Below are 11,641 nucleotides of genomic sequence, written 5' to 3'. Positions count from 1 at the left end.
CAACAAGACTAAGCTCTGATTTCTCAGCCGAAACTCGGCAGGCAAGAAGGCAGTGAGATGGCATATATAAAATCTCAACATAAAGGAATTGTCAACCAAGAATTATACATCCAGCCAAACGTTCCCACAAATATAATTATACAATCAAGACATTCTCAGACAAACAGAAATTAAGGGAATTTGTGCAAACCAGATCAGACCTACAAGAAATGTTAAAGGGAGTCCTTCCAATAGAGAAAATTCAATGAAGAACAAGAAGTTAAAGACACTTGACATAACCACCTAAAAATCAAACTACAAAAAGATTCTCAAAATAAGTTCATAAGAAATGTACATAGGGAAATAAGAGTCAATCTTCAGAGGACAACAGCCACAAAGCAAATAGAGGGAATAAAAGTTTTAATTACAAAATTTCCAAGTGGAGAGGAAAACAGGACAATGTCTTCATAGAACAGACTGTTCCAAACTTAGGAAGATAAGAATTTACTTCAGGTTAACCACAAAGAAGTGAACAATCCTTCTAACCAAACTTAGAAAGAAGAAAATCACAAGGGCTTAGTAAGCACAAAACCAACAACAGTGAAGAAAAGAGAGAAAGCACTTGATAACAAAATGAACTCAGCACAGAAAAATATTTGGAACAAAGAAATCACCACCAACACAATAAAATGACAACAATAAATTCATACCTATCACTAATTACAATGTGAATGAACTAAATGCAACAGCCAAGAGAAACAGAGTGGCATATTGGATAAGAAAAGAAGACACATCGATATGCTGCCTATTAGAGACCTGCTTTAGATACAAAGATAAAAATAAAATAAAAATTAAAGGTTGGAAAAAATACACCAAGCTAATGGCAACCAAAAAAGAGCAGGAGTGGTGATATTAACTTCTGTTAAAGTAGACGTTAAGGTGAAACCATAAGGGATGAAGAAGGGCACTATATGATGCTAAAAGAGTCAATTGACCAAAAGGACATTACCATAAAAATATCTATGCACCCAATGAAAGAGCTCCAAAATACATAAAGCAAATATTAACTGGATTGAAAAGAAAAATAGACAACTCTACAGTAGTAGCAGGAGACTTTAACAGACCACTTTCGAGGAGGGACAAAACAACTAGAGAAAAACTCAACAATCAACCAAGACCTCATAGACATATACAGAGCACTCCACTCAACAAAAGCACGATAAGCATTCTTCTTGAGTGCACATGGATCATTCTCTAGAATAGACCATATGCTAGGCCATAAAACAGCCTTAATAAATTTAAAAACATTGAAATACTACAAAGCATCTTCACGGATCACAATAATATAAAATTAGAAATCAATATTAGGAAGACCAAGGGAGAAAAAAAATCAAACATATGGGAACTGAATAACACACTGCTCAAAAACTATTAGGTAACACAAGAAACAAAGTATGAAATTAAAAAATTCCTAGAAATAAATGAGAATGAAAATACAACGTACCAAAACTTTTGGGACACAGCAAAAACAGTACTCAAAGGTCAATTTAAAGCAATAAATGCACACATCAAAAAAGAAAGAATAAAAATCAACACTTTAACTCAACAACTCCAACAATTATTAGAAAAAGAAACCTATAGTATCCAGAAATGAGGAAATAATAAAGATCAGAGCAGTAATAAGTGAAGTTGAAAACAACAACAACAAAAAAAAAAAAAAATAGAGAAAATCATTAAGACAAGAAGCTGGTTCTTTTAAAAGATTAACAAATAGACAAATCACTGGCAAATTTAACAAAGGGAAAGAAGGAGAAGATGCAAATAACACAAATAATAAATGAAAAGGGGGGCATCACAACAAAATCAACCAAAATAAAAAAGATAAGATTATGAAGAACTGTTTTGGTGGTTAAGTTTGTGTGTCAACTCGGCTGGGCCTGGTTGAGTGGCTGGGCAGCTGAATATAGTTATTGTCCAATGTGAGATTAGTAGTTAACTCCATGGTGGAATCTATTGGAGCAGCTTAGTAGCTGCTTGCCCTGCCATGCTCTAATGACCTAGGACTTTCAATGGACTTGGATTAATTGCCTGCCATGTGGTTTAGTAACATTGGGACTGTGCCATTTTATTTGTCGACCTTGGGTTTGTCAGCCTCAGCAGCCAGTAGCTGCCTGAGTGAAGAGATGCCTCTAGCTTCAGTGGGCCGGGAACAATAGGCACAGCTGAAGCCCAAGGTCAAGGGGCTTTCACACAGCCCCTAGAACCTGGCACTTTGAACTTGGACTTAAAGCCTCCAAACTGTAAGAGAATAAACTCCTGTCCCATTTGTGGTATATTCTTATCAGAGCGACACTAGATAACCAAAACAACTGTACTCCAACAGATTCAAGAACTTAGAAGAGATGGGCAACTCTCTAGAAACACAAAACCTACTTAAACTAACCCAGTCTGAGATAGAATACTTGCACAGACCCATAAGAAAAGAAGAAATTGAGTTAGTTATTTAAAAAACACACACACACACACAAAACCCTCCCCACAAAAATAAGTCCTGGCCTAGATGGTTTCACCACCACTTGTCTGTCAGTTTGTCATGTTGTGGTGGCTTGCTTGTTGCTGTGATGCTGGAGGCTGTGTCACCAGTATTTCAAATACCTGTAGGGTCACCCATGGTGGAAAGGTTTCAGTGGAACTTCTGGACTAAGACAGACTTGGAAGAAAGAATGGGCTATCCACTACTCAAAGAACTGGCTAGTAAAAACCTTATTAATAGCAGGGAAACACAGTGATATATCACTGGAAAACTTTAGGAATAGTTCTGAAACATTGCCTGATGTAGTGCAGGAAGATGAGCCGCTCAGGTTGGAAGGCATTCAAAATATGACTGGGGAAGAGCTGTTTCCTTAAAGTAGAATCGACCTTAATGATGTGGATGGAATAAAGCTTTTGGGACCCCCATTTGCTGATGTGGCACAATTCAAAATGGGAAGAAACAGCTGCAAATACCATTGGTAGAGAACATGGAATTTAAAAAGTATGAATCTAGGAAAATTGGAAGTTGTCAAACATGAAATGGAACGCATAAAGTCAATATCCTAGGCATTTGTGAGCTAAAATGGATTGGTTTGGGCCATTTTTGAAGAGGAATGACATGGCATTCATCACCATAAAGAATGTCTCAAGGTCTATCCTGAAGTACAATGCTTACAGTGATAGGACAATATCCTCACGCCTACAAGGAACACCAGGCAATACAACTATTATTTGAATTTATGCATCAACCATCAAAGCCAAAGAAGAGAAAAATGAAGATTTTTGCCAACTTCTACATTCTGAAATTGACCAAACATGCAATCAATATGTGTTGATTATCACTGGTGATTGGAATGTAAATGTTGGAAACAAGGAAGATACCAGTGATACCAGTAGTTGGAAAATATGGCCTTGGTGACAGAAATGATGCATAATAAAATTTTTCAAGATCAGTGAGTTCTTCATTTCAAATGCCTTTTTTTAAACAACATAAATAGTGGCTATATGTGTGGACTACACTAGATGGCATACACAGGAATCAGATCAACTACATCTGTGGAAAGAAGAGATGGAGAAACTCAATATCTGCAGCCAAAACAAGATCAGGAGCTGACCATGGAACAGACCATCAATTGCTCATATGAAAGTTCAAGTTGAAGTTGAAGGCAATTGAAACAAGTTCATGGGAGCCAAAATATCCCACCTGAATTTGAGACCATCCAAAGAACAGACTTGATGCATTGAACACCAATGACCAAAAAAGTAGATGAATTGTGGGATGACATCAAGAACATTATACATGAAGAAAACAAAACGTCATTGAAAAGACAGGAAAGGAAGAAAAGACCAAAATGGATGTCAGAAAAGACTCTGAAACTTGCTCTTGAATGGAGAATAGCTAAAGCAAATGGAAGAAATGACAAGATAAAAGAGCTGAACAGAATATTTCAAAGATCAGCTTGAGCTATAATAATTGACTAAGTGAATTGTTGTAATGAAATGTGCAAAGACTTAGAGTTAGAAAACCAAAAAGGAAGAATAGACTCAGCATTATCTAGTTGAAAGAACTGAAGAAAAAATTCAAGCCCCCAGTTGCAATATTGAAAAATTCTATGGGCAAAATATTGAATGATAGATGAAACATCAAAAAAAAGATGGAAAGAATACACAAAATGCCTGTACAAAGGAGAATTGATTAATGTTCATCCATTTCAGGATGTGGCATATGATCAGGAATGAATGATATTCATTTAGATTATTCAATTGTTGTGAAATGTTTCTCCAGAAGCTGTTAATGACATTGCCGAATAAAAAAGTCTTTAAGTAACAAAGGACTTAATCTCTCTGGAAAAAGTTTTCCTAAAAAATCACTGCTATGGTTAAAATATCATTTTAAATGACCATTTTCAGTGCAGGTCACAGATGATGAATAAGAAGCAGTCAGAGTTTCTTTCCATCTTCTAACTTGCATATAAAAAGGGAAAAAGTCTGAAGCAGAATCCAATTATTGAGCACATAAATAAAATTATATAGATAAGAGCCTCATCTTATTTCTTATTGCACAGGTTAATTAATTATACACTAGTTTTACTATTTTGATTGTTTCTTGTATCATTTGACTTTATGATGCATATAGATTGAAAAAATCTGCTTAAGAATCTATTAAATTTGACAGAGAAGATAACTGTATGTGATTTTGCAATTTGCAAAACCACTTGCAAGTGGTTAAATTTTTATTTTAATTACTGTTTGGTGATAGAATTTTTCAACAAGAATTTTCAAATTGATATTGATAAAATTTAAAATAATATTGTTGTCATAGGGCAAATTTAACCTTAGGAATCATTCTGAATCTGATTGTACTGGGACATCCTTCATAAATAAATATACAATCCCGATGGTTGTTTACTTAAACATATGTCCTAATACATAAAATTCCCTTTTCTAATATGTTTAAGCTTTTCTAAAAAATGAAAATTTAAATACAAAGAGTATTTCTGTTTTTATTCATATTATGGAGTATGCTTGGAAAATGGTTTTATGTGCCAGGGCATCTTCTATAGCTTCAAAGACAATTATTTCTTGTTGATAATAAATGGGATTAATAAACTGACAATTGTTCCTAAAACAATGTACAGCAAAATTCTGTATGGCCTTTCCCAGATAATAAATTGATCTATTTTAAGTAGAACAAAGAATATAGAAAATGGCAAAAAAAAAAAGGGGGGGAGGGGGATGGAGGGGGACAATCAATGGTATTGAAGGAAGAAGTCGAACAGCACTGAAGGAATTAGAAAAAAATAAGGCTCCAGGAATTGACAGAATAACTATTAAGATGACAAACAGATGACACTCTTGAGGTACTTACTTGTCTATCCCAAGAAATTTGGAAGTCAGTTACCCAGCCAACTGACTGAAGATATCTTTATTTGTACCCATTCCAAAGAAAGGTGATCCTACAGAATGTGGAAATTATATAACAATATCATTGATATCATAGGCAAGTAAAATCTTCCGAAGATAATTCAAAACTGGTTGCAGCAAAAATGGTTCCAGAAATGCAAGATGGATTTAGAAGAGGACGTGGAACAAGGGAAATCTTTGCTGATGTCACATAGATCCTGACTGAAAGCAAAGAATACCAGAAAGATGTTTGCTTGCATTTTATCTACTATGCAAAAGCATTCGATTGTATGGATCACAACAAATTATGGATAACATTGAGAAGAATGAGAATTCCATAACACTAAATGGTGCTCATGAGGAACCTGTATGTAGAACAGGAGTTTGTCATTCAGACAGAACAAGGGGATACTGCATGGTTTAAAATAAGGAAGTGAGTGCATTAGGGTTTTATCTTTTCACCATACTTACTCAATCTGCATGCTAAGCAAATAATCTGAGAAGCCAGACTGTATGAAGAATGCAGCATCAGGATTGTAGAAAGACTCATTAACAGCCTATGATATGTGGATGATAAAACCTTGCTTGCTGAAAGTGAAGATGACTTGAAGAACTTACTGACTACAGTCTGCAGTATGGATCACACCTCAACATAAAGAAAATGAAAATTCTCACGACTGGACCAATAAGCAGTATCACGATAAATGGAGAAAAGATTGAAGTTGTCGAAGATTTCATATTGCTTGGGTCCACAATCAACACGAATGGAAGCAGCAATCAAGAAATCAGACAACATATTGCACTGGGCAAATCTGGTGGAAAAGATCTCTCTTTTTTTTTCTTTCTTTCTTTCCTTTCCCTCTCTCTCTCTCACACACTCTTTAAATTAATTTGTTGTTGTTGTTGTTGTACTTTGGGTGCAAAGTTACAAAACAAGTTTGTTTTACATTCAACAGTTGATGCGCATTTAGTTTCATGGCCCCGATTACTATCCTCAACCATAAAAAAACTCTCCTCCCCTCCCTTCTTTATGACTAGCTCCTCCCTGTGCCCTTAACTATGCATTCTTGTCTGCCCAGCTTTCCTTTTATGTGAATGCTGCCCCTCTGGTGACTTATGGCTGACTGATCTAAGGGGTGCATCTCCCTAGAGTAGGTGGGTACATCACCCTTGGGTAGGTGTTCTGCATGTAGGTCTTTCCACTGTTGGGCTGAGAAGCAATCCATGGAAGTGAATCTATATCTAGACCTGAATGGTAACCTTGGGCCATAGTCTAGGGAGTTCCACCTTTTTCCAGTCAACCAGTAATTCTGGTCATTTTTGTGTTTTTGAATTTTGTTCCACTCTATTCAGGATCTCCAGTATTGATCCCTTTCCAAGTGGTTAGCATTGGTAGCCAGGCACCATCCAGTTCTTCTGGTCTCAGGGTTGGGAAGGATGAGGTCTTTGTGGTCCATGTTATCCTTGGACAAATTCGTTTCCAAATGCATTTGATTTTCTTCATTCTTCTTTGCTCCAGATAAGAAGAGACAAGTAGCTGCACCTTAGATGTCCACCCAAAAGCTTTTAAGATCCCAATCACTACTCACCAAAGTAGGTTGCACCAATTGAGCATGATGTCCCATGAGACTATGATCCCAAATCCTCAGACTCAGTGATTCTCTCTCTCAAGATGTTTGGTTGTCTCTGAGAAGTTAATCCAACTCTGTCTTCTGTTGCTTCTGTAATGTATGTGGATAATTTTGTAGCACAAGTCCATATGTAAGATTATCTTCAGCCAAATCTATCCCTTGTCTAGGGTATAATCCTGTCCACCTATCTCCACCTGATCTTTTCACCTGTCTATGCATTGATCCATAGCCACAATGCTAGTGGTAATGCAGTCTTGTGCATATAATAGTATTTACCTCTGTTGTCTAAATCTTTCATGCATGTTTCTGTGTTCTCCCTTTCCCCATTGCCCCGTGCTGGTAACAGACTCCTTTTATACCACACCTCACACAAATCAACATGTGACCCCCAACTACTCTGGAACTTCCATCCCCTTTCCTCCCATCTCCAGTAACCAACAAAGTCAATTTCCTTCTCTGAGTAAACCTTTCGTTGACTTTTTACAATAATGGACTCATACAATATTTGTCCTTCTGTAATTGACTTATTTCACTCAGCATAATGTTCTCCAAATTCATCCACATTGTGAGATGATTTGTGGATTCTTCATTATTCTTTAATGTTGAATAGTATTCCACTGTGTGAAAATACCATAGTTTCATTATTCATTCATCTGTTGATGGGCATTTAGATCATTTCCATCTCTTTACTATAGTGAATTATATTGCAGTGAACCTGGATGTGCATATGTCTGTTCATGTCCTGGCTCTCACCTTGTTAGGATATATTCCTAGAATGGAATTGCTGGATCAGATGGTATTTTTATTGTCAGTTTTTTTTAACAAAATGCCATACCATTTTCCACAGTGGATGTACCATTTTACAGTCCTACTACCAGTGTATGAGAGTCCCAATCTCTCTGCAACCTCTTCAGCATTTGTTATTTTCTGTCTTGTTAAACTTAGTTATTATTGTTGGGATGAGATGATATCTCATTGTTGTTTTGATTAGCATCTCTCTCATCAGCTGGCGTAGTGCCTAAGGCATTTGACTGCTAACCAGAAGGCTGGCAGTTCAAACCCACCAGCCACTCCTCAGAAGGAAGGTTGGACAACCTACTTCCATAGCAATACCACCTCAGAAACCCAAGGAGGGGTCACTATGAGTCAGATCTGACACCATGGCAGTGAGTTTGATTTGGTCTGGTCATGGCTAATGATAGTGACATTTCCTCATGTGTTTGTTGGCCACTAGTATATCTTCTTCAGTGAAATGTTTGGTCATGTTCCTTGCCCATTTTTGAATTGGGTTGTTTGTTTCTTGGTGTTAAGGTGTCAAAGTTTTCTATAAATTTTGGAGATAAGTTCCTTGTCAGATATGTCATAGTCAGATATTTTTTCCCAATATGTAGGTTTTCTTTTTACCCTTTTGGAGGAGTCTTTCAATGTGCATAAGAATTTAATTTTCAAAAAGGTCCAAGTCATCTAGCTTTTCTTCCACTGCCTCAGTCACCAGGCTTTCCCTCCATTGCCTGTGCATTTTGGGTTATGCTTGATAATCTATTTATGCTGTAGATTATGGCCCTTAGATTTGTCCTTATGTTTGATGAGCTTTATAGTTTAAGTTTTACATTTAATTCTCTGAAGCAACATGAATTTGTTTTTGTGTATGGGGTGAGGTATGGGTCTTGTTACATTTTTCTGCAAGTGGATATCCAATTTTGCCAGTACCATTTGTTAAAAAAGCTATCTCTCCCCCATTTAATGGGTTTTGGCCATTTGTCAAAAATCAGCTCTCCATCGATGGATAGGTCTATTTCTCGGTTTTCAATTCTGTTCCATTGGTCTATATGTCTACCTTTGTACCAATACCACACTGATTTTACTAATGTGGCTGAATAGTAGGGCTTGGGATCCAGGAGAGTGTTTTGTTTTTCTTCTTCAATAGTGCTTTTCTTATCCAAGGTCTCTTTCTTTTCAGTATGAAATTAGTGATTGGTTTTTCCATGTCCTTAAAAAAGGTTGATGGTATCTTGATCAGGATTCCATTGAATGTGTAGATTGCTTTGGACTGTATTGACATTTTCACAAAATTCAGCCTTTCTATCCATGAACAAGGCATGTTCTTCCTTTTATGTACATCTCTTGTAGTTTCTTGTAGTAGTGTTTTGTAGTTTTCTTTGTATAGGTCCAAAAGATTTCTTTAAAGTGCTAAAGAGCAAAGATGTCTATTTGAAGACTAAGGTGCACCTAACCAAATAGAAGCAGCAGTCAGGAGATCAGACGACCTATAGCACTGGGCAAGTCGGCTGTAAAAGAGCTCTTTCAAGTGCTGAAGAGCAATGTCTCCCTGAGGACTAAGATGCACCTGATCCAAGCCATGGTATTTTCAATTGCTTCATATGCATATGAGAGCTGGACAATGAATACAGAAGACTGACGAAAAGTTGATGCTTTTTCAGTTGAGGTGCTGGTGAAGAATGCTGAAAGCACCATGGACTGCTAGAAGATCTAACAAATCTGTCCTGGTGCAGCCAGAATGCTCCTTGGAAGCAAGAATGGCCAGACTTTGTCTCATCTCCTTTGATCATGTTGTCAGAAGGGGCCATTCCCTAGAGAAGGATGTCATGCTTGGTAAGGTGGAGGGTCAACTAAAAAGGGGAAGAAGACTCTCAATGAGATGGAGTGACACAGTGGCTGCGTTGATGGGCTCAAGTATAGCAAGGATCATGGAGATGGCACAGGACCGGGCAGTGTTCCATCCTGCTGTGCATAGGATCCCAATGAGTCAGAGATGATGCGATGGCACCTAACAACAACCCAAGCCATGGTATTTTCAATAGCTTCATATGCATGTGAAGTTGGACAATGAATAGGAAGACCATAGAAGAGTTCATGCTTTTGAGCTGTGGTGCTGGCAAAGAATACTGAAAGTCCCATACACTGCCAGAAGAACTAATAAATCTGTCCTGGAAGAAGTGGAGCTGGAATCCTCCCTGGAAGCAAGAATGACCAGACTTCACCTCACCTACTTTGGTCATGTTGTCAGAAGGGACCATTCCCTGGAGAAGGATATCCTGTTTGGTAAAGTGGAGGGTTAACAAAAAAGGGGAAGACCCTGAGGGAGATGGATTGACACAGTGGCTGCAACAATGGGTCAAGGATAGCAAGTATTGTGAGGCTGGCACAGGACTGGGCAGTGTTTCATTCAGTTGTACACAGGGTTGCTATGAGTCAGAGCTGACTCAATGGCACCTAACAACAACAACAACAGCAACCAGACAGCTTCACTGGAGAATTCTGTCACACTTCTATACTACTGTAACTATTCTAAAACAGAAAACGATGGAATGCTCCCAAAATCATTCTATCAGCATAACACTGATACCAAAACCAAGTAAGGACACCACTAAAAAGGAAGCCTGCAGACCAGTATCCATAGGCACAAAAATCTTAAAAAATAAAAAGTCTTATCAACAGAATCCAACAACATATCAAAAAAATAATATAACATGACCAAGTGGGATTCAAACCAGGTATTCAAGGATGGTTCAACATCAGAAAAACAATGTAATCCATCACAAAAATAAAACAAAAAACCATATTCCCATATCAATTGATGCAGTTGATGCAACTGATGCACGTAATAAAATTCAACACCCACTTCTGTTCAAAACTCACAGCAAAACAGGAATACAAGGAAAAATCCTCAACATAATGAAGGGTATATATGCAAAACTAACAGTCAACATTATTGTTAGTAGAGAAAGACTCAAAGTGTTTTCCTCTCTAATGGGAACCAGACAAGGATGCCCTCTATCACCACTTCTATTTAACATTGTACTGGAAGTCCTACCAGGGCAATAAGGAAAGAAAGAGAAATAAAAGACATCCAAATTGGCAAAGAAGTAAGACTATCTCTATTCAAAGATGACATGATTTTATACATAGAAAACACAATAGACTCAGCAAAAATTATTGGATCTAACAGAAAGTTTCAGCAAAATGACAAGATACAAGGTTAACATAGAAAAATAAGTTGAATTCCTCTACATCAGGAAATAAGGAAAACAATACCATTTAAATAGCTACCAAAAAGATGAAATACTTAGGAATAAATCTTCCCAGGAACACAAAAGACCTATACAAAAAAAAAAAAAACCCTACAAAACACTACTACAAGAAACTACAAGAGGGGGAGTTCCGGCAAGATGGCGGACTAGGAAGAAGGATTGCACAGACCCTCTTCAAAAAAGAAAACAGAAACCAATTAACACAGACACAGAAGACAATCTTGGACCCCTAAGCCTTGAAGGGAAGGATACAGAGTTGGACTAAACCCCAACTAGCAGAAGAATTTGCGTGAAAATACCAAAAAAAGGAGACATACGGAGCTGCGATCTGACAGCTAACTGAGTGACCAGTACAGGCAGCTCGGAGATTCCCAACTGGTGGTAGGACCTAAGGATTAACCCAGAAATCACCCTGCTAGCCAGGGACTGCATGGACTGTGCACAGTGGCTGGGGAACAAACAGAGAAGGTGAAGAGAAAGGTGGGCTGAGTTGTGGACTTTTGCCGGTCCGGAGGTTACTGCCATTTTGTAGGTTTAAAAAGC

The sequence above is a fragment of the Orycteropus afer genome, unplaced genomic scaffold (assembly GCF_000298275.1).
Source record: "Orycteropus afer afer isolate SDZICR_OR568_19922 unplaced genomic scaffold, OryAfe1.0 scaffold00877, whole genome shotgun sequence".
NCBI lineage: Eukaryota > Metazoa > Chordata > Mammalia > Tubulidentata > Orycteropodidae > Orycteropus > Orycteropus afer.
This window is presented reverse-complemented; position numbering follows the sequence as displayed.